The sequence below is a fragment of the Eptatretus burgeri genome, chromosome 3 (assembly GCF_056783735.1).
Source record: "Eptatretus burgeri isolate ZD-2024b chromosome 3, Ebu_testis_v1, whole genome shotgun sequence".
In the NCBI taxonomy this organism is placed as follows: domain Eukaryota; kingdom Metazoa; phylum Chordata; class Myxini; order Myxiniformes; family Myxinidae; genus Eptatretus; species Eptatretus burgeri.
The window spans coordinates 92,486,240-92,511,411 of record NC_140963.1 but is presented as its reverse complement, the minus strand read 5'-3'; the positions used below and the strand labels follow the sequence as shown (position 1 = coordinate 92,511,411).

At 42.9% G+C, this 25,172-nt stretch overlaps 1 protein-coding gene across 13 annotated transcripts in view; it reads left to right on the top strand.

The window, feature by feature from the left end:
• Nucleotides 1-25,172, top strand: part of LOC147030448 (leucine-rich repeat and immunoglobulin-like domain-containing nogo receptor-interacting protein 2) — a 158,572-nt gene that overhangs the window by 35,964 nt on the left and 97,436 nt on the right. The window contains exons 4-6 of one of the 13 annotated variants that reach the window (XR_015056371.1): nucleotides 3,800-3,843; nucleotides 11,071-11,120; nucleotides 11,250-11,627. The exons of 8 other annotated variants lie outside the window; for them this stretch is intronic. The gene's annotated coding sequence lies outside the window, so the exon portion shown is untranslated. Of the gene's footprint in view, nucleotides 1-3,799; nucleotides 4,234-11,070; nucleotides 11,121-11,249; nucleotides 11,628-15,947; nucleotides 16,547-25,172 lie in introns of those variants that run through there. 4 more of the 13 variants (XR_015056372.1, XR_015056373.1, XR_015056374.1 and 1 more) reach the window with 4 other exon arrangements.

Below are 25,172 nucleotides of genomic sequence, written 5' to 3'. Positions count from 1 at the left end.
ACCTTGTGTTTTAGAATTCATGCTTTTTTTTTTAAATATAGAGGTAAATGCTCAGGGAAGACCAAGAAAGCAAACTATGAATGGAATCGAGAACAGCAGCTTGTCAACGGTCACAGACAAACATGCAAAGGACAGACAGACGAGCAGAACAATGACAATGGACACACAGCACAATAAGGCAGAAGAGGATGGGCAGATAACGAGCATCCAAACTGATGGGACTGTAAACAAGCAGGGTAGACAGGGAGAAAGGTCAATGGGAATTGAAAAGATCATAACGAAACACTTGAAAGACTGGAGGGAAAGATGGGAATAATTCAGGGAGGCAGTCACATTCCTAGGAGAAAGAGGCAGGTGGGACAAAGGAGAGAAGGTGAGCAGGGTATCAAGATATCAGTTACTGTCTAATATGTTTGTGTGGCCTCATGCTGCTGAGGGTGGGCGCAACTAGATTTCAGCAGGATAACAAGATATGGGTAACTGGATAAGCACATGTGACCTGCTGTCCATGTAGGTAGATGAGCTGAAGGTGCAGAGGGGTCAAAATAAAATGTGAAACAGGGGAGGACCAAAAGGCCACTGACCAAGATGAGTGTATGTAGGCTCTGATCTTTCATATAGCAGTTTGAGTGCTATCAATCTTACGTTGGGTGCACACACTTGCACATATTCACACTGATGGTGACGTCACATGTCATTTATGTATTATGAATCCATTTTGAATCTTCAGCAAGCAATGCAGAGGTAAAATAAGTTGCATTTTTCATAAAACAAGATTAAATGTAGAAATTATAAAATTGGGTAAAACACTTACAAATGAATTGTGTGGCAGCACCTACATATCACGACAAAATTGATTATATTAGTCTGAACTTCTTGTTGGTGGGTAACAATGGAGGTTCACTTCATTATCTCAGGAATGATGCTCCCTTAAATGAAAGGGATGCTGTCAAAATGAAGAATGTTTTGCTTAAATAATGATACATGGATTTTCAGGCAGAATTTGAATCTCACTGGAAGGTGACATTAAAAGTTAAATCTAACTGCCATATAATTTTAGCATCAAAATCAATGGTTATACATATTATGATATCAGTGCAAATGTTGTTGATTGTGGGGTTTTGTTCATGGAGGTGCCAGGGAAATTGAACAAAATTAAGGAAGTGTTTTACCATTCGATGGTAAAACTGTGTGTGAATGTGATGGCTCAGAAGTCTGTCAAAAGTTTTTTTTTAACAGCGCTGGCAATATTTTGAGTGATGTAGCTGAAAAGGTTATTATTGGACAAGGCCTGAGAAATCAAAAACCTTAAAACCACTGCACCGTATAACTTCGCTGAAAATTACATTTGCCCTGTGTTTATTGAGTTGAAATCAACATCATTGGTAGCATTTTCTTCACGTGTGCTGTCAGGGGTGTTTCAAATCAACTTGGGTTCAAAATTGGTCTAAAGGACATCTGATGGGTATGCTTGTGGGGGAGGAGGGAGAAGCAAGGGGCACCTAAGATAGAATCATGGAGCACTCAGATAAACAGAGGTTGTCTGTCTTGTTTGTTTTGTATTTGTTTTGCTAAAAGAGGCCAAGTAAAAGTGTGACTATATTTATCTACATTAATATCGGCTTGTTTGGCATTCCCCTCTCTGAGCCCTTACGTCACATTCATATCCTCTCCCTGTCAAGGCTGAACTGCCCCAAGGCAGTATTCTGGGCCCAGTCCTATTCCTGATATTCATCAATGATCTCTGTGACTCTGGAAAAATCCTCCTTATCTATTTGTTGATTACTCCACCCTCTGCTGTTGACATCCCTCACCCTTCAGATGAAGCAGAGTCTATAGGCCTATCACTTCGCCATCACAGACAGGTCAGTGGTCGGTCTGTCTCCCGTCTCCTTTCTAGTCTTGCACCCTCTGCTCTTTCCATGCTTTGTTCCCCCCTCCCCAGGTTTCTGCAGGGCATACACGGTCCACCATCAGCCCCCTTCTGGTGAAACTAGTAACTAAATCCAGGATCAATGCTCACCTCCACTCATTTATTGCTCTTTTTACCCGCCTGTGGAACGACCTTCCACACTCTTTTCAATCTCATTCTTCCCTTCAGGTTTTCAAGACAGTTGCTCACCACCATGTTACATCGTCCCCAATCCAAAACCATTATCTTTTCTACCCTCATTAACCCAACCCAAATCCCTTCTAATTTTCCAATTTTTCCTTCTTGGAGTTTCCTTCCTCGATGTATGATCCTCGACTATGTATGCAAAAAAAAACCCAACAGGATCTCAACTTCAATTCCCATATCGTTTGTTGATTTGTCTATCATCACTACTAATGTCCTTGCAATTCATGAAAAAAAGTACATCGATGCTTTCTAATGTCTTTGTCCCCATTGTGATAGAAGTACAAAATCCTTCATGAGCTTCGGATGGCTCTAAGAAATAAAGAAAGAAAAAGTTTACCAATTCCTGCTGAAACACTTGCATGCCTTGCCCCAGAAATGCCCCCAATGTGCATTTGGTAATAATTAGCATTTAGATGAAGCACCAAACTGCTAACACATTGTGAAGAATTCAATTGTAATTGCCATGGGAGTCACAAACAATTTACTAGAGTATGCATCATGAGAGTTATTGCCGCATTGATATGAAACAAATCGGATGCAAAAAACACTTGCAGTATAATATTTTGAACCACTATATGAAAAAGCCTTACGGAGTTGCGAATAATCCTACCGTATGCTTTGTATCGCTGCCCAACTGCCTGCGCAGAATATATTTGGTCAAAATATTTCAGTCCCCCTGTGGCCGAATCTTTCTTCAATATTTCACACGAGATTCTCATTATGACTTCAGCTTTTGTGTGCTGCACAGCTCACAGAATTATAGCCAACAAAAGGTGTTTTTGTTCATAACGATTCAATAAAATTATTGTAACTCAATTATTTGTTTTTGTGGGTGATTGATTCGGGAGCTTATGAGTCTATTTCTTGTTTTGCTTCTGCTGCAAAGTTACCCCAAGATATGGAGGGAGATTGAAATTTTTGGGGGGATTTAAAAAAAAAAAAAATGGTTGTTATTTGTGTTGCGTGCACCCATTATTTCCATATCTGACGCAGGAAATGGTATCAATCTGTTTCTTATTATTAATGGTGGTGGAGATGGTATTGATATCCATACATTTTGCAAACGGTGAAGTGGAAAAACATTCTCACAGACACTGCAGGCCATTTTCCCAAAAGGAAACTCAGAATGGCCATCTCCAAGGGATATGAAGCGTATCCTTGGAATTTGTATTTTATCATGAACGATGCCGCCGTTGAACTTGATGCCTACACTGGGTTCCACAATGATGTGTTCCACAAATTTTGGGTAGTGCAGTGGAGTTATTTTAAGAGGATCTGTGTTTGGGAGAAATACTTCTGAAATTATGGCAAACAAATACACCTATAACAATCCCAATTATTTCCACCTTCTTGTGAGGTTAACAAGGGAACATTTTTGGCCCAAGTCTTTTCACAAACCCAGTGCACAGGCTTGACGTTCGACTGAAAGTAACAGGAATTTATAATTTCTTTCGGGCGCCGGTGATGACTCGATGACTCTTGGCGAAAGACACCATCATGGAATATTTGACGTCCACCAACTATTGGTTGCTGATGAGATATCCATCTGAGGGATGATACACTTTGCGATGCACTGCCTGCAGTTTATAGATGTGTTGTACAATTTCAGCAAATTAAGGTCGAAGAGAAGAAAAAGTAAATAACTTTTTTTTTTTGAAAAGGTTGTTGCTGTCGTTTCAGGAAAAATTTGTCCAAAAGATCAAACTTCTTCACAAGACTCGAAAGTATGTTATACTTCCATTGTCATTCTCATCCTGTAGCCTATGAAAACACCATTATGGAATGCCATGACTTTATGACTCAGGAGGATCCTATAATTCGCCTATCCACACATTTTCACTTTGGAGATTGAATGACTCGTTGATAAATGGTAAAGGACTCATAATTATGTGATTCTTTCAGGCACTAGCAATTATAGCTACAACAGGGACAGTGATTAGATTAATATTAGATGTGTACATGCATTATATGCTCATTTTTATTGCTTAAACAACATGCAGTGAAATTCTCACTCATTAAAGTTACAACCTAATGGCATGAAGAAATATTTTATGACCAATGGTCCTTATTCATCGTTTTCAGAGCAAGTTTTATGTCTTGATGGAACTGTTGTTGAGCTTGCAAAATGGTCAGACCCTCCTTGATTTGTCTTTTTCTCAAAAAATTTGCAATTCAATTTGAGTCATCATTTGTTAATTACTCATTTACAGTATAATGTTCATGTATTGATTATGTGGTGTTTGTCAGGGATTCTCCTTTGGGGTTAAAATGATCATCTGGTCCTGTGGATCAATTTTAATCAGATTCAATTCGAGCCATTCATTCATTTGGGGAAAATACAAACAGCAGTGGCCAAGGAAGGCAGAAGGCATGTATTGTCGAGCCTCGTTTGAAGTGCAGTAGCTCGGTTCACAATTAAAAAAAAGTTGCAGTTATCTAGGGGGTTTCACTTGGCAGTGTTGGGGTCTACATGACACCAAGGAATCACCGTGTAAGTATAGCCCGTAAATACAGTCAAAAACAAAATTACACATCCTACTGACCATAAACACAACACATAGGTACAGTCGAAGTGGTGATAGATATACGGAGATGTGCATGTACAGCACATGTTGTTGTTCGTCTTTCGGCTGCTCCCGTTAGGGGTCGCCACAGCGGATCATCCGTTATGATTTGCAGAGTGATTTGGCACATGTTTTATGCCGGATGCCCTTCCTGATGCAACCCTTGTCGCCTCTTGCGACACAGGTATAAGGATTGGGTTTCGCCATGATTCCGGGCTGCCCTTCACCCTCTCATAGCACGGCTCAGCGTAGAGCTCCCGTCCTCAAGCAATCCTCCAATCCAAGCCTCCGAGTATCTGGATTACAGGCGCACGCCACTATGCCCAGTGTGCATGTACAGCACATCATCATCATCATCATCATCATCATCATCATCATCATCATCATCATCATCATCATCATCATCATCATCATCATGTATCATGCTCTATACAGAGCGTCGTTTCTGCCAAAGCAGTTTCTTGGTTAGGGTTGCAAGCATGGGTGGCTCGCCACTCCGACACAGATGTACTGTCTGTTACGTATAATCTTTTTCTTTTCTTTTTTTTCACACACAAAATGAACTCCACACAGTTTTCTGCTTCTGTTTCTTGTTAAACATAATTTCTTCTTGAACAGTCTATTCAAGGAGAATGAATGGAACATACACCTCCTCTCGTCCAGAGTCCTTTACAAAGCGGAAAATCACTGCCAATGCTCAGATGCTCAACAACAGTTGTTTTCGCTGTTGGAAACTTCCAGGCACAACATTATACTTAACGTTAGTAGCCTTGATTAGGTCTGCATCACAGAGCTCACCTTTGGTTGGGATTTACAGCATGGACATCACTTCCGGTTCCGGTTTTAGAGAAGCGAGAGGTCTCCTTTGGGGCTCCCTGCTGACGTTCTCAAAGCTAAGTTTCCGGTTGTTATTTGTCCCGTTTTAACTGTTTAATTTTCTCACCTACATGTTACTGTGTATCCTGGTGTGTTGGCGCAGTGGTTAGGGCAGTAGCTTGGGAACCAAAAGGTCCTGAGTTCAAGCCCCGTTGGGCCACTGAATTAATACACCAGGGGGTTGACTCAGCCTGTCATCCTTCCGAGGTCGGCGAAATGAGTACCAGTGTGCTGGGCCGGTGTATACCCCGGTTAAAATAGGTGTACCATATCCCTGTGTCGTAAGAGGCGACTAGGGTTGCGTCAGGAAGGGCATCCGGCGTAAAACATGTGCCAAATCACTATGCGGATCATACGGATGATCCGCTGTGGCGACCCCTAACGGGAGCAGCCGAAAGAAGAAGAAGAAGATGTTACTGTGTGTTGCTAGTTCGGTTTTGTTTCAAAAATCGTGCTATTTTGTGAGTATTTTTGTCGACGTTCTTACCTGTGCTTGAGGCCTAGGCCTAGGCTTGAGGCCTACCGGTTCCACTCAGTGTTCAATCGTTTTTTTTTTTTCTCCCCATTACCTTCAATTTCTATCCTCCCCATTACCTTCAATTTTGATCCTCCCCACTTTCCAAACATCCCCCATTCTCCCAACTAATCTCTTTCTTATCTCAAAAAAAAAATAAAAATAAAAATACCCTACAACAACACGCTCACCTTCTCCCGATTCTGCTTCTTCTTCTTCCTCTTAACTTCCTCCTCGTCTTCTTCCTCGATTTTTTTTATTTTTTTTTTACACTTCCATGACCTAATCTGTTGAACTCTCATATATTAATATTAACAACAACAACAAAAAAAAATATATATATATATACCCAACAACAACAACAACAACACGCTCACCTCCCGATTCTGCTTCTTCTTCTTCTTCTTAACCACCTCCTCGTCTTCTTCCTCAATTTTTTTTTTTTTACACTTTCATGACCTAATCTGTTGAACTCTCTCATACATTATTTTTAACTACAAAAACGATCTTATAATGCTTCATCTTCCTCTCTCACACATGTGGTACTCTTTACTGTTTCACAATGCACTACTCTTCTGCTATTTTAACAGACTGCTCTCATTTCAACCTCTCCTTCATTCCTTGCCTAAAAAATCCAACTATTACAGCGCTTCCTCTCTCCATGCTCTGAATTCGCCTTCATTGCATCCATCAAGAATTGTGTTAAATCGCATCTCTGACCTAAAACTTTTAAAAACCACAGTTTGCCATGGATGCTCGCTTTCCATCAAACATTCTTTTTTTCCAACTTCAGTGCCAACTCACCCCCTCACCCTCACTCTCACTCTCAAAGCAACCATCCCACTCTTCTCCCTCCAAGCCTCCCTCTCACCTCTCTCAAAACCCCCCTCACCTTTCTCCCACCTTTCATCCCCCTCACTCTTCCTTCTCAAAGTTGCCCCCCTCTCATCCACCAACCTGCCTCCCTCCACTGCCCTCTCACCTCCATCTCTTCACTCCACCTCCTCAAATCCTCAACTGCCTTCTTCCTTGTCTCTTGTCCCCCCTCTCCCCCAGCACCACAGAGCCTTTTCTCCTCCTCATTTGGCCCCCTTCCCTCGCTGTTCTGCAATATCCCACACTCCTTCACCAACCCTCCTTACCTGCCCCCTCGTCCCTTGTCCTACCCTCCCCCTCCCCCTCCACCTCCTGCACCCAAAGCCTCCTCCCCTTCCTCTTCATTAAAAGTGTGGACCTCAAATATCCGGGGCCTTCGCTCAAACCTTTCAGATCTTTCCATACAGGTTGCCACTGACAAACCAGACATTATCTGCCTAACAGAAACTTTCCTCTCCCAAGACGTGTCTGACTCCCAAGTATCTCTCCCTGGCTACTCCCTCTTACGGTATGACAGACCTGAGCCTCGTCCTGGTGGAGGTGTTGCTCTCTTCATCAAAGACTCTATTCCTCACTCTCCATGCACTGCTCTCACTCCCCCACACCCCCAGGAATACCTCTGGCTTCGGCTTCCCCTCCACTCCCACCTCATGTTTATATGTGTACTGTACCGTCCACCGAACAGTGATGACTCCATCTACACCTCACCATCCGAAAACATGGACCATCTTCTATCTTCTCATCCAAACTCTCTCTTCCTCTTATGTGGTGACTTCAATTGTCATCACGCCAGTTGGCTAGGTGTGGGTACCTCTCTCACCTGCCATGGCACCTCAGCAAAAGCTTTCTGCGACTCATTGGGACTGACTCAATCGGTCAACTTCCCGACCCGGATCTCAACCAATGGTACTCCATCTCTTCTGGATCTGATTTTGACAAATTTCCCTGACAATATCTGCTGCTCTTCCTTCGCTCCAATTGGTTCTTCTGACCACGTCCTTGTCAAAGTGGACATCTCTCTGGCTGTTATCAGAGAACCACCCCACCGCCGTCGAGTCTGGCATTTCATTCAAGCCGACTGGCAGGGTCTCCGAGCAGCCATCAAACTGACAGACTGGTCTCCTATCACTACTTTCTCAAACATCAACTCATCCTGGGAATTCTTTCAAAGAAACTTGCTCTCCCTCATGCACAGATTTATCCCCTCTCGTGTTCAGTTGTCTTACCCTTCCTCCCGCCCTTGGTTTACTGAAGCTTGTGGCGAGGCAGTTGTCCTGAAACAACTTGCATTTGCCTCATGGAAAGCAAACCCAACTGAGGGCAATCTCAGTTCTTTCCACAAAGCTCGGAACAAGTGTGTATCTACCCTCAGGAGAGCCAGAAAACAACATCTTTCTCATCTCAAGTCTGAACTCTCAAACTTCTCTCCCTCCTCAAAATCCTGGTGGCGTTTAATCAAATCTGTTTCTGGTGTATGTTCCCCCTCCATCCCCTCCCTTACCTCAAATGGCCGCACTGCTGATTCCACACGTGATAAAGCTGAATGTCTAAACTCGGTGTTTGCAGCTAAATCTTGTGTCCTAAACCCATCACTATCTCTACCCACTTTACCCAGTCGCACCCAACTGTCCCTGGACTCTGTATTCTTTTCTCCTGACAAGGTGGAGAGCTTGCTTTCAAACCTCGAGTCAGATTCTGCAACCGGTCCAGACGGCATCAGCCCACGTGTCCTCAAAGCCTGCTCTTCTGCTCTTGCTCACCCTCTCTCTGTTCTATTCACCCTCTCATTTGCCCAAGGTCATCTGCCATCTGCTTGGAAATCTGCTAACATCACTGCCCTGCATAAAAAAGGTGCAAAAACAGATCCCTGTAACTACAGACCAATCAACCTTCTCCCAATCATCAGCAAGGTGATGGAATCCATCATCACCTCAGATATGAAATCCTTCCTCTTCTCCAATGGCTTGATTTCCAATCATCAATTTGGTTTCAGACCAGGTCACTCTACCCTGGATATGCTGCTTCTGCTCTCCCATCAATGGATGGAGGTCCTCAATGCCAGACAGGAAATCCGAGCCGTATCCCTGGACATATCACTTGCTTTTGACACAGTCTGGCACCCTGCACTACTCACCAAACTCTCTTCCCATGGTATTCAAGGCCATCTCCACTCATGGCTCGCAGACTTCCTCTCCTGTCGCAGTCAACGTGTGGCCCTGAATGGAGTTCTTTCATCCCCTCTTCCTGTGCAGGCTCGAGTTCCTCAAGGTAGCGTTCTGGGCCCTGTTCTTTTTCTGGTTTTCATCAATGATCTCTCGGACTCTCTGGAAAATCCTCTATTTCTCTTTGCCGACGACTCCACCCTCTGCCGTACCATCTGTCATCCCTCAGACCGGCAAGCAGCAGCTTCTTCGCTCACTGCAGATCTGGATAAAATCACAAACTGGTCCAACACGTGGAACATGTCTTTCAATCCAGACAAATCTCACACTCTCACTATGTCTCTTCGAAAGGACCATTTACAAAACCCCCCCATCCACTTTCTCAACAATCCTCTGGAAGAAGTCTTTTCTTTCAAGCTTCTAGGTCTCACTATCTGCCATGACCTTTCCTGGGAAAGTCACATTTCCAACCTCGCCTCAAAAGCCAGTCGCCGACTGGGAATCCTCCGTCGTGCTAAGTCCTTCCTCGGCCCTCTTGAGCTCCTGACCACTTACAAAGCTTTTGTCCGTAGCCTGATGGAGTACTGCTCTCCCCTCTGGGCTGGTGCTCCTGCCTCCCACCTTTCTCGGCTTCACGCTGTCAAAACCAGGGCATTTAAGATCATCGGCATCTCCCGCAATGAAGCTGAGTCTTTGGGCCTCTCACTCAATCACCGCAGGTTGGTCGGTGGTCTTTCTGTCTTCTACCGACTCCTCTCCAGCCTTGCCCCCTGCTCTCTCTGCGATTTGTCCCCACCACATTTCCACAGGGCGCTCAAGGTCCGCCAACAACCCCCTTCTGGTAAAACTACCAAAATCACGAATCACTGCTCATCTTCACTCTTTCATTCCTCTTTTTTCCCGCCTTTGGAATAAACTTCCTCACTCTATTCTTTCCCATTCTTCCCTCCAGGCTTTCAAAACAGCTGTTCACCACCACCTCTTATCTTCCCCCATCCAAATCCTCGATCTTTTCTACCCCCGCTAATCCACCCAAGCCCACTTCCTTCATTTTTCCTGCTTTCCTTCCTGAAAGTCCCTGAAATGTCCATCTTCTCTTCGCCATGTTCCCCGTCCCATCCCCATCCCTCTCCCTTCCACAGTTCACCTAATGTGTCTGTTCCCCACTGTTTTGTCCCTTCCACTCCCGCCCCTCTTGTCTCATGCCTCCTTGCTGTGAGTTGTGTGTTAGCTCTCATACGAGCCTCGACCAAGGTATACAAAAAAAAAAATAAAAAAAAAGTTCTAAAAAATCATATATGTCTCATGTTGTCTCGAATGTCAATGCTCGGCAGAAGATCAACCACTTCAGCATAAGTCGATGATCAAGCAGTTAGTTCTCAAATGGTTGCTGGTGATCAAAACACAAAACCATCCTTTCTGCAAGAGTTCTCAATTGTTTCTAGCTTTATGTTTCTCCATGATTTGTCAATCAAGAGGGCGTTCTCTATCAGAGTGAGCTGATGAGCTTCATCAGCAGCATGCAAATTGCAATAACGATGAAGCGCAGCAACAATTCTCGCACTGATTCTTGAAGAATCGTGAGTCATGAGGTTCTGAACGACTCCCACATGACATGTTGTGTTTAGTGTTAATAACTTCATTATGATGTTGGTGAAAGGAACACCAACGATATCAGCTGCACGGTTGTCACATAACAAACAAATATGATGACTTCAATCAAAGCTCATGGTCTCAGTTGCATGTCCACTTTGAGAAAAGTTCACCAGTCATGCGTGCATTTAGTGAGCTTTTGTTGGTCAGTGGAAGACTTTTTGAGGTCCTTATGAAAAACACAGAGATGTTTTGACTTTCCAATGATAAGAGCAAAAGGCTTCTCACTATTGTCCATGTTTGCACGCAAAAGTAAAGTCCCATCCTCTTTAAACTTTCTTCTCACAACTGAATTGCTTCTTCCAGGACCATGTAAAGAAAACAAGTGTGACACCTCAGCAGAAAGAACATAAGCAGTATCCTTTTTACTTTGTGCTACTTCTTTAACAAAATGTCATGCTGAGCTGTTACAAACGACTCATAAAGCCTTATATCGGATGAGATTGTGGCGAAGTTTGTGAACCAGTTGACAATCTTCTCTTTAGACATGGGGCCAAACACTTGCGAACCATCTGCTTGAACCAAAGAAACAAAAGCATCTTCTAACTCAAGAACCTTGCCATCCCCTGCTCTTATGGATCAGTGTATGCAAAACTGGGCTGCAATAGACACTTTTAACACACAGCACATACGGACAGCAGAAGTGGCAATAAATATACCATAATCACTCATGTCTTCTTCTTCTTCTTCTTCTTCTTTCGGCTGCTCCCGTTAGGGGTCGCCACAGCAGATCATCCGTATGATCCGCATAGTGATTTGGCACATGTTTTACGCCGGATGCCCTTCCTGACGTAACCCTGGTCGCCTCTTACGACACAGGGATATGGTACACCTATTTTAACCGGGGTATACACCGGCCCAGTACACTGGTACTCATTTCGCCAACCTCGGAAGGATGACAGGCTGAGTCAACCCCCTGGTGTATTAATTCAGTGGTCCAACGGGGCTTGAACTCAGGACCTTTTGGATCCCAAGCCGCTGCCCTAACCACTGCGCCAACACCAGGTATCCCATAATCACTCATGTATAATCCACTATTGTGTATAATATGCAGGGCACTTTTCAGATAAAATTCTCAGGAAAAAAAAACATTTTATATGCATAACCCACACGCCAAAAATTTACTTTGGCAAAAATTAACTCCAGTTCAGGACTGGAAATTTAGTTAACGCAAAAGCAGTGATTTGCTGATCTATGGAGAGAATTTTAGATGGTGCTTCATTCAGCATTACGGGTGACTACTAACTTATGTGAAACACAATATGATGAACGACGTGGCATGTTGAATGTATCTAGCAACTCTTACTGAGTGATATTTGACATATATGAGATTAGTACAGTCAGTAAGAGCTCGTTTGTAATTCTCAAGTCTTTAGCAAGTCATTAGGTCGAGCAGGATATCTCAAAATGTTGCGGACGGATTTTGACGAAAGTTGGTGGACAGGTTGGTTGTATGACAAGGTCGAATTGATTAAGTTTTAGTGATGATCTGCATCGGGGCACTAGAATTTTTAAAATGATTCTTCACCATTGAGAGATGGGACCAAAAATGAGAACGAGCATTATATCTCAAAAAATTACAGACGGATTCGGACGAAACTTGGTGGACAGGTTGGGTATCTGACAAGGACAAATTGATTCGATTTTGGTGAACATCCAGATCCGGGTAAGAGAATTTTTTTTAATTTTGACCTCCTCCACCAAAGGTGGGTGGAAGTTATGTATTAGCCCCTGTCTGTCTGTCTGTCTTGTGAGCAGGATATCTCAGGTATGGAGGGATTTGATTGAAATTTGATGAACAGGTTAGGTGTATGGCAAGGATGAATTGAATAGATTTTGGTGAAGATCCAGATCTGGACACCAGAATTTTTAAAGTAATCTTCACCATCGAGAGATAGTGCCAAAAACGATATATAGCACGACATCTCAAAAAGTTATGGACGGATTCGAACAAAACTTGGTGGACAGCCTAAGTCTGTGAGAAGGCCGAATTGATTCGATTTTGGTGAAGATAGAGATCCAGCAATAGACCGCTGCCTCGATCGCTTCCAAAAATAAAATTAACCCGGGTTACTTATATGAAGCGAAAACATGTGTATTGCTTATGCTCATATATAATCCACTGTGGTTGTACCACTCAGCTAATTCCAATTGCACCCACAATCCCCCCAAGGAAGAAAATGCTCAGATGGGTGAAAGTAATTTTTGTTTTCAAAACTTGATAGAATCAAACCAAACTTGCACATGCACAACCTCACGGTGCCCTATGTAATCCCTGAAATTTTCAGCTTCCTTGGTCAAATACTGTCAGAGGAGTATATGATATACTAATACATGCCTTTTATACATACTGTCCGTCCATTGCTTTGCTGAAGGGAATATTAAGGGAGAGGGGTGAGAGAGAGAGAGAGAGAGAGAGAGAGAGAGAGAGAGAGAGAGAGAGAGAGAGAGAGAGAGAGAGAGAGAGAGAGAGAGAGAGAGAGAGAGAGAGAGAGAGAGAGAGAGAGAGAGAGAGAGAGAGAGAGAGAGAGAGAGAGAGAGAGAGAGAGAGAGAGAGAGAGAGAGAGAGAGAGAGAGAGAGACGGGATGGAGACATGAGAGAAGCACAGGGAATGGGAATGGGGATGGGGAATGGGGATGGGGTAGGGGAGGGAGGATAGATGGAGTGGAGAGGAGGAAAGAGAAAGACAGGTAGGAGAAAACAAATAAGACCAAAGCTACCTTGCCATGATATTTAACTGCCCTGCACCCCCCAGCCCCCCCCCCCATTTGACTGGGTGAGGGCTAATCATTACCATCACTGCTGTGCCCCAACACAGAATTGTTTCCTGTGCGTTTTGTATTCTATAGCGATGGCCCCGCTTCACACAGGGGTGACAAAGTTTTCGTATGTTTGAATTGTGCCCTCCTGAACCAGATAGTATGGACAACTGACTGAAGTACAACGCAATGACTAGATCGCAGGTACAGGAAGGCAGAATGCAGTTATTGCCGCTGTTTGCTTCTCATCTTGCTTCTTGATTTGCAGAGTTATTGCTGCTCTGAATTTTTGTTATTCCTTGTTTTTTTTTTGTCTTCTTTGTGCACTATCTTCCTGTCCTTCTACCTTTCTTCTCTGTTATCTTTTTCCGTTGTTGTTCTTCTGTATTCCTCCTTCTGTGTGCCTCTTCCTGTGTACCTCTTTCTGTCTTTCTTCTCTTTCCTTTCTGCCTTTGATCACTCTTCTCTCTTCTCTTTCTACCTTCTTCAGCACTGAAGATTTTACATCACTTAAAAAAAAATCACATTGTATCAGTGTTTCACTTTTAAAAATCCTAATTGAGCTTCAGGATCCATAATGTTGTATGTTTTTCCATGTGTCAAGATGAAAAGGTTTTTGCCATTGCCAACTCTGGAACAGTAAACATAGAGTTGGCCATGAGAAAAACATGGGCTTTGGAGGTTGAAGCCAACAACTTAGAATGATTGTTCCTGTGTTTTGTTGATGCTCATGGCAAAACTGAGACAGACAGGGAACTGGAGGCTTTGAAATTGGAATGGAACGTCAGAGGGGATGATTGGAATGAAGAAATCACACATTGCTGCATGGCTAGTCATGATTGTGGCTTCAATGACATGTGGTATAAGCTTCTTGATAGTCATACGTGTTCCATTGCAGAGTGTCAGTAGGTCCAGATATCTGAGAAGCACGATGGGTGCACAAATATTGAGCTCCAGATTGCAAGGAGGCACACCTGGTGGTTCCAGAGAGTTAAGAAATTCTGTGGGGGCAGTGGATTTCCTCATTTGTATCTGGTACAGTGTCAAGCAACTAGTGAATTTGGACAGTGCCAGGTAACTGTGACAGAAGGCCTCTCTTTGTGGGATTGGCTGCATCAATTTTTGGCACCAAGATTGCTCTTTGGCATAGTCACTTGTGGTTATTCAAATTATGTGCAACATTTGGAAATACTGCATCTTGTAGTCCTTAAAGTGTTGCAACTGTTTTCCCAATGTTTTTCTTTGAGATACTTCCATCTTGATTCTCAGATATTCCTGGTGTTGGCTTAATGATTAGGATGGTTGGCTTAGGATCCTAGGATCCTGAGTTCAAATCCCATTCGGCTGTTCAATTAATACCAGGTGGGACATACTCTGCCTGTCATCCTTCTGAGGTCGGCAAAATGAGTGCCATCTTGCTGGTATCCTGTGTCAGAGTGGCGACCCATCCAGGATTGTGTCCAATAGTCAAGGAGACTGCTTCGGCAGCACCAACGCTCTGCACAGAATATGGTCACAATGGATGGATGGATTTTTTATATATATATATATATATATATATATATATATATATTTATATATATATATATATATATATATATATATATATATTATGTGTTGGTTATTTATGCCCTTAAGAATGTGAGGGAATCCAGGGTGACTACTCATATTATGGGTTAGCTGCTTGATGTGATTCAATTTACCCTGATAGTCAGGACTTCAGTGAAATCATTACTGCAAAAGTAATGGAGCATAAAATATGTCAACTTTGTTTGTTAAATCTTCATGTTTTGTTTACTGTTCCATTCATTTAAAAACTGCAGAAGTTGAACACAAATGCTAGAGACAGTTCAAGGATCTTTTAAGATCATTTCATTGAAACGCTGCATGCAATGTTTGTTCACTTTGTAAAATAATGAAGGTCGATTCTCTCCCAGTAATACCATCAGTGTAATTTGCACACTGCAATTCAAAAAAAGCTGATGTGAAACATGTTTGGGTGCTAATACGCTGGATGCAAAAGGAAGCCAGAAGAAAGCCTTTATAAACGCTTCTCACAACCTGGAGTCATAAAAGTGTGCCTCGAGCTGAGTTCAGCAAAAACAAATAGCAAGCTGGTATCGATAAAGTGATGATAAGAAGAGAAAAGGGAAAACCTTTTCTGCACAGCTGGGAAACGTGACATGAATGCTTAAATGGTTGCCATGGAATGAATGAGGGACATGGAATACAAAGCAATTCTGAGATTTTCCTTTTAATGTCTAAGTATATTTTTGGGGGACATCTTCAGTACTGTAAAAGTATTAGAACTGGACAAAGTAGCTAATGGAGGTATGTGCACTCACCTTTGAATTGTCGAGTCTGGATTCGAATGTTGACCCAGCTAAAAAAAAATAAATGTCACCCTGGTGTTTCATATGCAGGGCGATGCATCAATGAGTTCACTGTCTATCGGAATGGCGTTAAAGCTGGAAGACGCATCTCCCATCATTGGCCATTGGTGGATGTTACAATCCTGTGGTGTCGTTTGCGAAGAGAAGGAAAATTGTTGCCGGTACCCTGGCCAAATTATAAACTCCTCCCCAAATCACTTTCATTTGAATGTAAAGCCTTAATAAAGAAAGGCGAAAAACTTTTCTTGGCCGACCCCACAAGTACGTCGGAATAGTTGGGGCCGTTAAAGCAGTCATAGACTGCAATACAAGCACTGCCACATGAATATAACGTTATTTGAGGATCCGTGAACAACTGGCGGTTATGTTTTGAAAAGGCTGCTGACAGCTTGCCATGCAGACCTTGATTGGTTATGTTGGCATTTGAATTGACGCCTTAGCTTGAGTGGGGTTTCTCAGAGTGAGAAATGCAGTGTCATAGTGTTTATTTGTAATAGAGCAGGATAAATGGCAGAACACTGGACAGTACTAATTATAAATATGTGATATTTATTCTGAAATGTTTCGAAAACATACACTTGAGATTATTGTGTTCATTTGTTTGCAGACATAGCCTCATGTTTTATCATATGATGTTTTGATTGAATAAGTCATGATAATCCAGAAGAAGAAAAAAAACGTAGTGAATAAAGGAAGGCATTATTAGGATGTTGTGAATGTGTCGTGGTGAGAATATTGTTGTTAAATAAGCTGAAATTTTCTCAAAAGAGAAACATCCGAGGGGGAGTCCAAATGTTTTTCCCACGACCATGAAGCAAAATCGCACAGACGTTAATCCCATTCTAGGTAGCTTTCAAGAAGTGGCAGATATTATTCCCAATACATTTCCTGATGCCACTGGAGTAGAAGTTTTCTGTTTGTGATACTTTTTGACCCCTCATAATATTCCAAGATAGTGCATTCAAGCACAAGTCCTTGACGGCATTACGGTGTTACCCAGACAGGGTTGATAATCATGAAGTTTACCGCCGTTTGCTTATGCCAGACTGTCACAATTTATTTGCTCTCAAGATTGGCTGGGTGATGCATATTGGCCTCAATTTCAGCATCATGAAGTATGACATCCCAGAGCTGCTGGTAACCTCCAAGTCATTTTAATTCACTTCTTTCTTCTTCTTTTTTTTTTACAATAATTATCTAAGGCTCATGGAGGAGGAAATTGTACATACATCCCAGGCAGGACAGGGACACGAGGCGACGTCGGTGCAATATTACTTGAACTACAATGACGCAAGGATATTATGAGATTTGAACCTTGAATCAGAGCATCATGAGCCAAGTGGTCATATGACACCAAACAGGCCAATTCAAACCTAAATTTCCAGCAAACTCGATTTCCATTTTGTTCAAGAAAGGAGTTTAAGCAGACTTGAAGGGAGTAGTTAGCACCTGTGCATGCAAGTCGCGTGATGAAGTGAACATATGTATACATATTGTTGCGGTTCTGCGAAACGGTCACTCCCAAAGGCAATGGTAAACAACATATAGTGGTTTCTCGACAGTTATTTCAATAGTATCTGTTTTAGATAGCTCTTCCCCCACATCTAGTGGGTTTATAGGACAAAATGCATTGCAAGGGCTTTTAGGTAGGTCTTTTTTCCCATTCATTATTTTTTATCCTTTACTGTATTTTACTTCACCCCTCTATCATGCAAGTATGAATGCATATTAACAAGCAGTTCATTTGCATATGTGCATCATTCCGCATTCAAACCTGGCACCATTTCCAAACAGACACATAACCTCAGGCCTTCTCCATACTCAGACCCCAACGTTGCAGCATCTCATACACCATTGCAGCACCTTAATAAAACTCCCTAAGTCATCAAACCACAGGTCAAACTCGCCTATAATCACCATTGATGCTACAATCTTGACCACAATCGCCTCCATCATGAACTCACCGCCACAACCGCTACGACGTCTCAACCACCACAACAAATCTTTCCGCTATGCTCACTACTGCCATTGATGATCACCACCACCTTTTGGGACCAGCGGGAACAAAGAGATGCACTCATGAACAAGGCGCACGATCGGGTACCTCGCTCCTGTTGTCATGAAGCTTCTTCACGTGGTGAGGTGTGGAGCAACTGGGGAGCATTTCTGGTGTGGAATCCTCACCTGGGTGGAGCCAAGACTGGGTTGAGTGTCCGCACACTAATGGTGGCACGAGTATACGCCAATGGCATGCCTGTTCTACCTCCTGGGCTCTGCCCTCACAGGAGCGTTATAAATGCACCGAGTTCTACATGCTCATTCTCTTCGTCTGGCATCTGGTCCCACGTTTGGCTCATCTGGCTCATCTTGTATACCTCCTATGACTCGTTGGTTGCGAAGCAAGCAGAGAAAGCGGGGCTGAGCTCATCGAGAGCCAGGCGATGGACGAAGTGTAGTTTTAGACTAATTAGTAATTACACGAACAGATTTCTCTCTTTTTTTGATTAAATTGTTGAGACTCGTATGAGATCTAACACACAACGCACAACAAGGGGGCAGGAGACAAGAGGGGCGAGAGAGAGAGAAGGACAAAACAGTGGGCAACAGAGACATGAGAACAATGCTCATGTTAAGTCTATTCTCCGCATGTTCTTTGCCTAATTTACAACCCCCCACCCCCTTGACCCACATCTTTACACTTTCTTCTTTGTACCTCACTGTATTTCACTGCACTGCACCACACCTCATCACACCCCCAGTTTTCCTCCCTCTTACCCCATCGAAGTGACTGGGTTTTCTGCTGGTCCGTTGGCCACACCAGATATTCTAGAGGTCGCAATCACCTCGAACTGTCTCTATCTTTCTCGCTACTCTAATTTCCTCAGGAAGGAGTCTGATGGCACCTGTCCGAGAGTAATTTAAGACTGTAGAAGTGTAGTATCGGTATAAGTTCTGCCCTGTATCTTTTTTTAAAACTTTTGTAAACACATGCATTTATTTTTTCCTCATTTGTAGAAAGAAACCTGCTTGTTATAAATGTACCCAGCTCATAGCATCTTTTCCCTATTGGGCGGGTTAGTTCTGCCCTACGTAATTTGCTCTTGTTAGCCGGTGTATAATTGCAGTTCCGCTTGGCTGCACCTGATCCGGTGAGTCAATTGGAGTATGCATCGTGGGCACGAGAACCCCCTTGGTGTAGCCGTCCACACGTAAGGTATTACGTGAAGTTGTGTAACCCTGCTGGATTGGCAGTACCAATTGGCACTCGTGGTTGTTTAGCAACCCGCCGGCGCATGGAGTTATCCATATTCGGTGGCCTCAGGTCTGTGTCTTTGGGAGGAATTTGACCGCTTCCCCTCATGCTGAAACTCAAACCCCGAATCCATCACAATATATATTTTTCTTCTTAAATGCCACAATTATTCCGATGTTCTTGTGGGATTGGCTATGGGAGGCTTAGCACATGTCTTTAACAAACCGGTTGGCCAGGCTTGATGTATGGCTAAGGTTAGGGAAGAAATTTAGAATTTGGCCATGGTGCAATAGCTTGTTTACATTTTGCGAAGTGCACTTTGGGATCTTTGATGCCCATCAACGAATGCTGGCAGACAGGACGCCTATATAACATCCATCTGATTGATGGCACACACATTGATGAATCACCTTGAAATGCATGTACACACACACACACACACACACACACACACACACACACACACACACACACACACACACACACACACACACACACACACACACACACACACACACACACACACACACACACACACACGTATCAACATATATGATGACTACCACCATACACTGTCGTGAATATAATATACTGTCGGATCCCGCTATTTTCGGATTCGCTTTTTGAGCAAGTATCCCACATATTCGTGGGTCATAAAGTGTGACCTGCTTCGACATTAGCACTTTGCCTATTCGCGTTGTTTTTTAAATTATTATTATTATTTTTTTTAACACTTAAGGACTGGTGTCCTATATCCACCTCGGAAATTGGAAACCAGCCAACATCACAGCATTACAGTCTAGCGGTGCAAAAACGGATCCCCTTAACTCCAGCCCAATTAGTTTACTGTACTTCCAATCATCAGCAAGGTCATGGTATCCATCATTGCAGTTGACGGAAAAGCATTCCTTTTTAGTCAGGAGGCCCAATGCAGAATAGTGCACGACCCTGCTGATTCCGTGTTAGAATAGTGCAACAGGTGTAAATTGACTGTCCAGACACACAGAAACGTGAATCAACTTGTTGCCAACTCTGGATATGGATAGTATGGCCGCCATTACAGTTTACAAAATGGTCGCCATTAAATACACTTTTCGTCATATTTCAGCCGCAAATTGACATGAAATTACAAAATTAGGGTCGATTTCCATGTTTTTGAGCATGCCTGAATTGATGGGAGTATAGAAAAAAACATTGCTCCATCCATTTTCTAAAAATAATATGACTTGTTTTTCACTATATTATTTTTAAAGAAATGTTCAGGCTCGAATTAGAATGTCTGATTATACAAACCACAATCAATGAATTTTACAACTTTGCTATAAAATGAACCTAAACTACATAACTGTGTGTATTTCTGTTACCCAGGACTAACTGAAAAATGAAAGCCACAAGATTTCTCACAGGGGGTTCAAGGGATCGAGAAGAAGAAGAGCATGTAGACTGGAATAAATGCTTTATTTGCCAGGACAGTTCAAAAACTAGCAAGTCAACGCCACTTCGAAAGACTACAATCGTTGATGTGAAAACTGTAGCTGAATGTTGCAAAGAAAGAGAGAAATATAATGACGCTAAATATGTTGACTCATTCTCAAGAATCAGAAAATATTCTGTACCGGAGCACGTCGAAAAGATTCAATGGCACAAATTCTGCTATAGTGACTTTACTCACGCACAAAAAATAGACAGACTGAAGTCAAGGATTCAGCCCCAATCTGTGACTTACGCAGAAGAGATACCCACAACATCAGGTTCCTCAGAGAAATACCATGTCCCAAAGTCACTAAGATCCGTGCACAGCGCTATGGATTGGTCAAAATGCACTTTCTGCCAGACTGACATTCCTGGAAAAGCTGGTGTCCTGACAAATGTTGAATTTGATCACACATCATCCAGGATGCTTAGTTTGGCCCAATTTGACCCCACCATGCGTCACAGGTTTGCAGGTGTTTCAGACTTGATGGCAGCTGAAGGTAAATATCACCTCAAGTGTTATGTTTCTTTTCGCAGAAAGTATAAAAAGGAGAGTGGAGAGAAAAACCAGTCTCCTGAAAGCATCTGTTTCAGAAATGTGATGAACCAGCTTGAGAAAGAGCTGCAGAAGGGACATGTGTTTACCCTGAAAAACATCTGGGAACACTACAGCATGCTGTTATTGAATGATTTTGGAATTGAGGCTGGAGCCTACAAAAGCTACAATTTCAAGCAGAAAGTGGAGGTTCACTTTGGTAGTGACAAGGTGACATTCGTGCAGCCATTGGATGTCACAAAACCCCTCATAGTTGCGTCCTCAACTGTGACAAAGTTTGCCATGAGAACCGCCGTGAATGATTTATCTGAAGAAGGTGAAGTTCTGAGCATCTGCCAAGACATTATTCATGTGGCTTCAGGAAGCATAAAACTGACCCCCAAACACCTGGGCCTTGGCCTTGCTCTTCACCAGGCTACACGCTCAAAAGAACCACATCTACCTGCACCTGAGAACTGTGGGTGGGAACAGGTCGTCAAAGATGGCAACGAGACATTTCAGCCGCGACTCATGACTGCACAGCCTATTACTGCTTACTGTGTAGAACTGACGACATGAAAATGCCGTGGGTCATGCTCAACTCGACGGTGCAAATGTACACGGAATGGACTGCCTTGCACGAAAGCATGTGGATGCAAAGCCCTTTGTAGGAACCCGTTCAGTGTACAAGCCGATCAATAGCTCTGAAAATTGTACTTGGGTGTTCTCACAACACTTTTCTCTTCTGCAAAGCAACGTAATTTTGTGTTAGAAAGAATCTGACAGCTGTTGAAATAACCTTTGACTGACTGTAAATCCATCTCCATCAATAGTGCTAAACATTTTCTTTTTCACATTTGTTGCTCGTATGTGCATTTTCAATTTCGTCTTTAAGTTGTCAATTATGTGAAAAGTTGTGATCCAGTACAAAAATAAAGCACAAAATAGTGTTCCTCGTGTCAGATTACATAGTATTTCACAATCATGACAAATTTCTGGCTAGTACAATTTGCAGTAAGAAAAAGACTAAATCTGATGGCGGCCATTTTGATTACTGTCATGGCGGCCATAATATTCAGATGCAGACTTGGCAACAAGTGGAACTAGACTTGGTCATGCCTAGACTGTTCAAAAACACCAGTTGCACCATTCTAACATGAAATCAGCAGCGAACCTATTTTCTAGGCTAGCTACAGATTTTGGCTTCTAGACTATTTCTCCAACAGCCTCATCTGAGATCATCAACTCAGATTCAGACCTGGTCACTCTACCTTGCACATGCTGCTTCTACTCTCCCAACAATGGTGGAGGCCCTCAATATCAGACATACAACATGGCTGTCTCTGACCATATTTCGAGCTTTTGACACAGTTTGGCATCTGCCTTGCTCTCCAAACTGTCTGCCTATGGAATCCAAGGCCAATTCCACTCTTGAATTACTGACCTCCTCCACTCTCATAGACAATGTGTTGCTCCAAATGGAACCCTTTGATCTCCTCTCCCTGTCAAGGCTGGAGTACTCAAAGGCAGTATTCTAGGCCAGTTATTATTACTAATCTTCAGCAATGATCTCACTGACTATCTGGGGAATTATCTTTATCTCTTTGCTGATGACTCCACTCTCTGCTGTGACATCTCTCATCCTTCTGACAGACAGATAGCAGCCTCTTCCCTCTCCTCAGACCTTGAGCAAATCACAAACTGGTCAAACAATTTTGCTTATGTATCCATATTGTCCAGCCTTTAAGTTATCCCTTCCCCCTCATCGTAACCTGCATCCCTTGTTTGTCCATCTCTGACTACTTTCTCCCTCCGCCCTACTGTTGGTGTTTTCCTTTCTCCTGCTGTTCCCGTTGTTATGTTGTGTCTTGATTTGTTCTGTGTAATCGCTCTTTCATGAGCCGAGACCATCTATACTAATAAGTGTGTGTGTGTGTGTGTGTGTGTGTGTGTGTGTGTGTGTGTGTGTGTGTGTGTGTGTGTGTGTGTGTGTGTGTGTGTCTCCGTGTCCTGGGTACATTTGTTTATGTCCAGATGTGAGTTTGTCTCTGGACGTGTCTGGACGGGAGTTTGTCTACAGACATGTCCGAGTGGTGTTTGTCTTCGGACAGCTTGGCTCCGAACGTGGCCAGGCGGTGTTTGTCTCTGGACATGTCCGGCCGATGTTTGTCTCCGAACATGTCTGGGCAGTGTTCGTCTCTGGGCGGTGTTTGTTGCAGGACTGCATTTATCTCCGGACATGTTTGGGCGGTGTTTGTCTCTCGGCGGTATTTATAGTATGACTGGTAGAAAATGGATTTCAGACATTATTTTGTTTCCATCCTCACTGTTATTCTTCATAGAAACATTTTGATGAGACAGTATGAATCATACTTGATGCTCCACCACACATCTGCCTTCCCTTCCTCTCACCTCTCGATACCTTCCCTTCCCCCATCCCTCCTCACTCTCCCTCCCTCTTTGCTCCCCACCCCTCTTCTTTTCCTCTCCACCTCCTCACCCCCCGACTCTCTACCCCACCCCTTCTCGCTCCCCCCTCCCTCCTCTCTCTTTCACCCTCCACATCCTCACTCTCCCCCCTCCTCCCACCCCCCTTTAGTATTCCCATCACGAAGCGACGGGTTGTATTTGCTTGTCTTATACTAATAAATCTGTGTATGTCTCCTCCATTACTCCCAAACCATGAAACCTAGCAGCCTGAATCTTTCCATGCACACTAAGAAAACTCCAAGGAAGTGCAGGACTAAAAATTGGGTGTTTGGGTTAATTAAAAACCTCTTTTGGAGATAATTAATAGCCTTATTTAATTTATCCTTGGTCATCATTGGTCATCGCTTTCTATGGGATCTTGGGTTTCCTGGGTAACCTCGCTGGGGTCTGAAGCCACCATGTTTTTTGGCCTGCTCAACCATGCCCTGACTTGGAACCACCCGCAATGATTTCTTAATGATAAAGTGTTTTTTTTTCACTTTCCTCACTCATATTATCGAATACCTGTTCATCATTGCTATGAATCGCTGTGTACATCACTATTGTAAGTGCTGTTGTTTTAAATCAGGAGCTTGGAGCGATTTTGTGCATTATATGATGCAATGTACCATGATCTCCTCTCACGGACTAATTAAAGTGCGTCATTTAAATATGATTTCGGCTTTGAGGATTGGATATCGTCTGGACAAAATAAGTGTCAAACTCGAGAGTGAAATCTGATAATTTAAAGAAATAACGAGTCTTATAACTAAGCCGATATACCTATTTACTTTAAGCAAGCAAGGCTATGGTTCCTCCTCCTGCATATATACACATAAGAAAATTTGAAATCCCCAAATCATTAAACTTATCTTTTTCTTGGAACTTAGAATTATTAAACTGCTCGGAGAATTATATTGAGTGAACAAAAGATTTAGAAATGTGCCAAAATTAACCAGCTTCATTGAGCTGTATGATTTAATGCATTCACTACTTGACCAAGCGCTCTGTCCCCCAGAGGGACTGCTTATCCAGTGTCTGCCAGATCTGTGTCCATATTTTTGAACGTTTTGCGAGGTGCTTCACAGGGAATCAAAGGAAATCTGGTAAAAACGGATGTTTTAAAATAAACTTCGAACGTTTGCACATACTGTGAACCGATGTACTACGTGATGCGTGCACAGATGAGCAGGCATCGTGGTAGATTATCTGCAATGTTTATTTCAGGGTGATTCAACTTTGCGATGTCTCCTGGGTTGTTTTACATTAAACAGCAACTCTTTTGTAGATAAAGTTATTATTTGAACAAATTCATTGAATTTCTTTAACTGCTGCGGGTGTGGTGAAGACCATCTTTAAAGTTAAAGGGATCCTACATATATGGTTTGCAGCAACTGCCTGGCCAGTTATTCCTTATCAACCATTCAATTGGAGTGCTTGCTTGAGTGCTTAAGCCACCTGCTGAGCACCTTCTAGTCGATAGCAGTACAGTTCGTATCCCAATTGGGAAGTGCAGTCAGCAGCA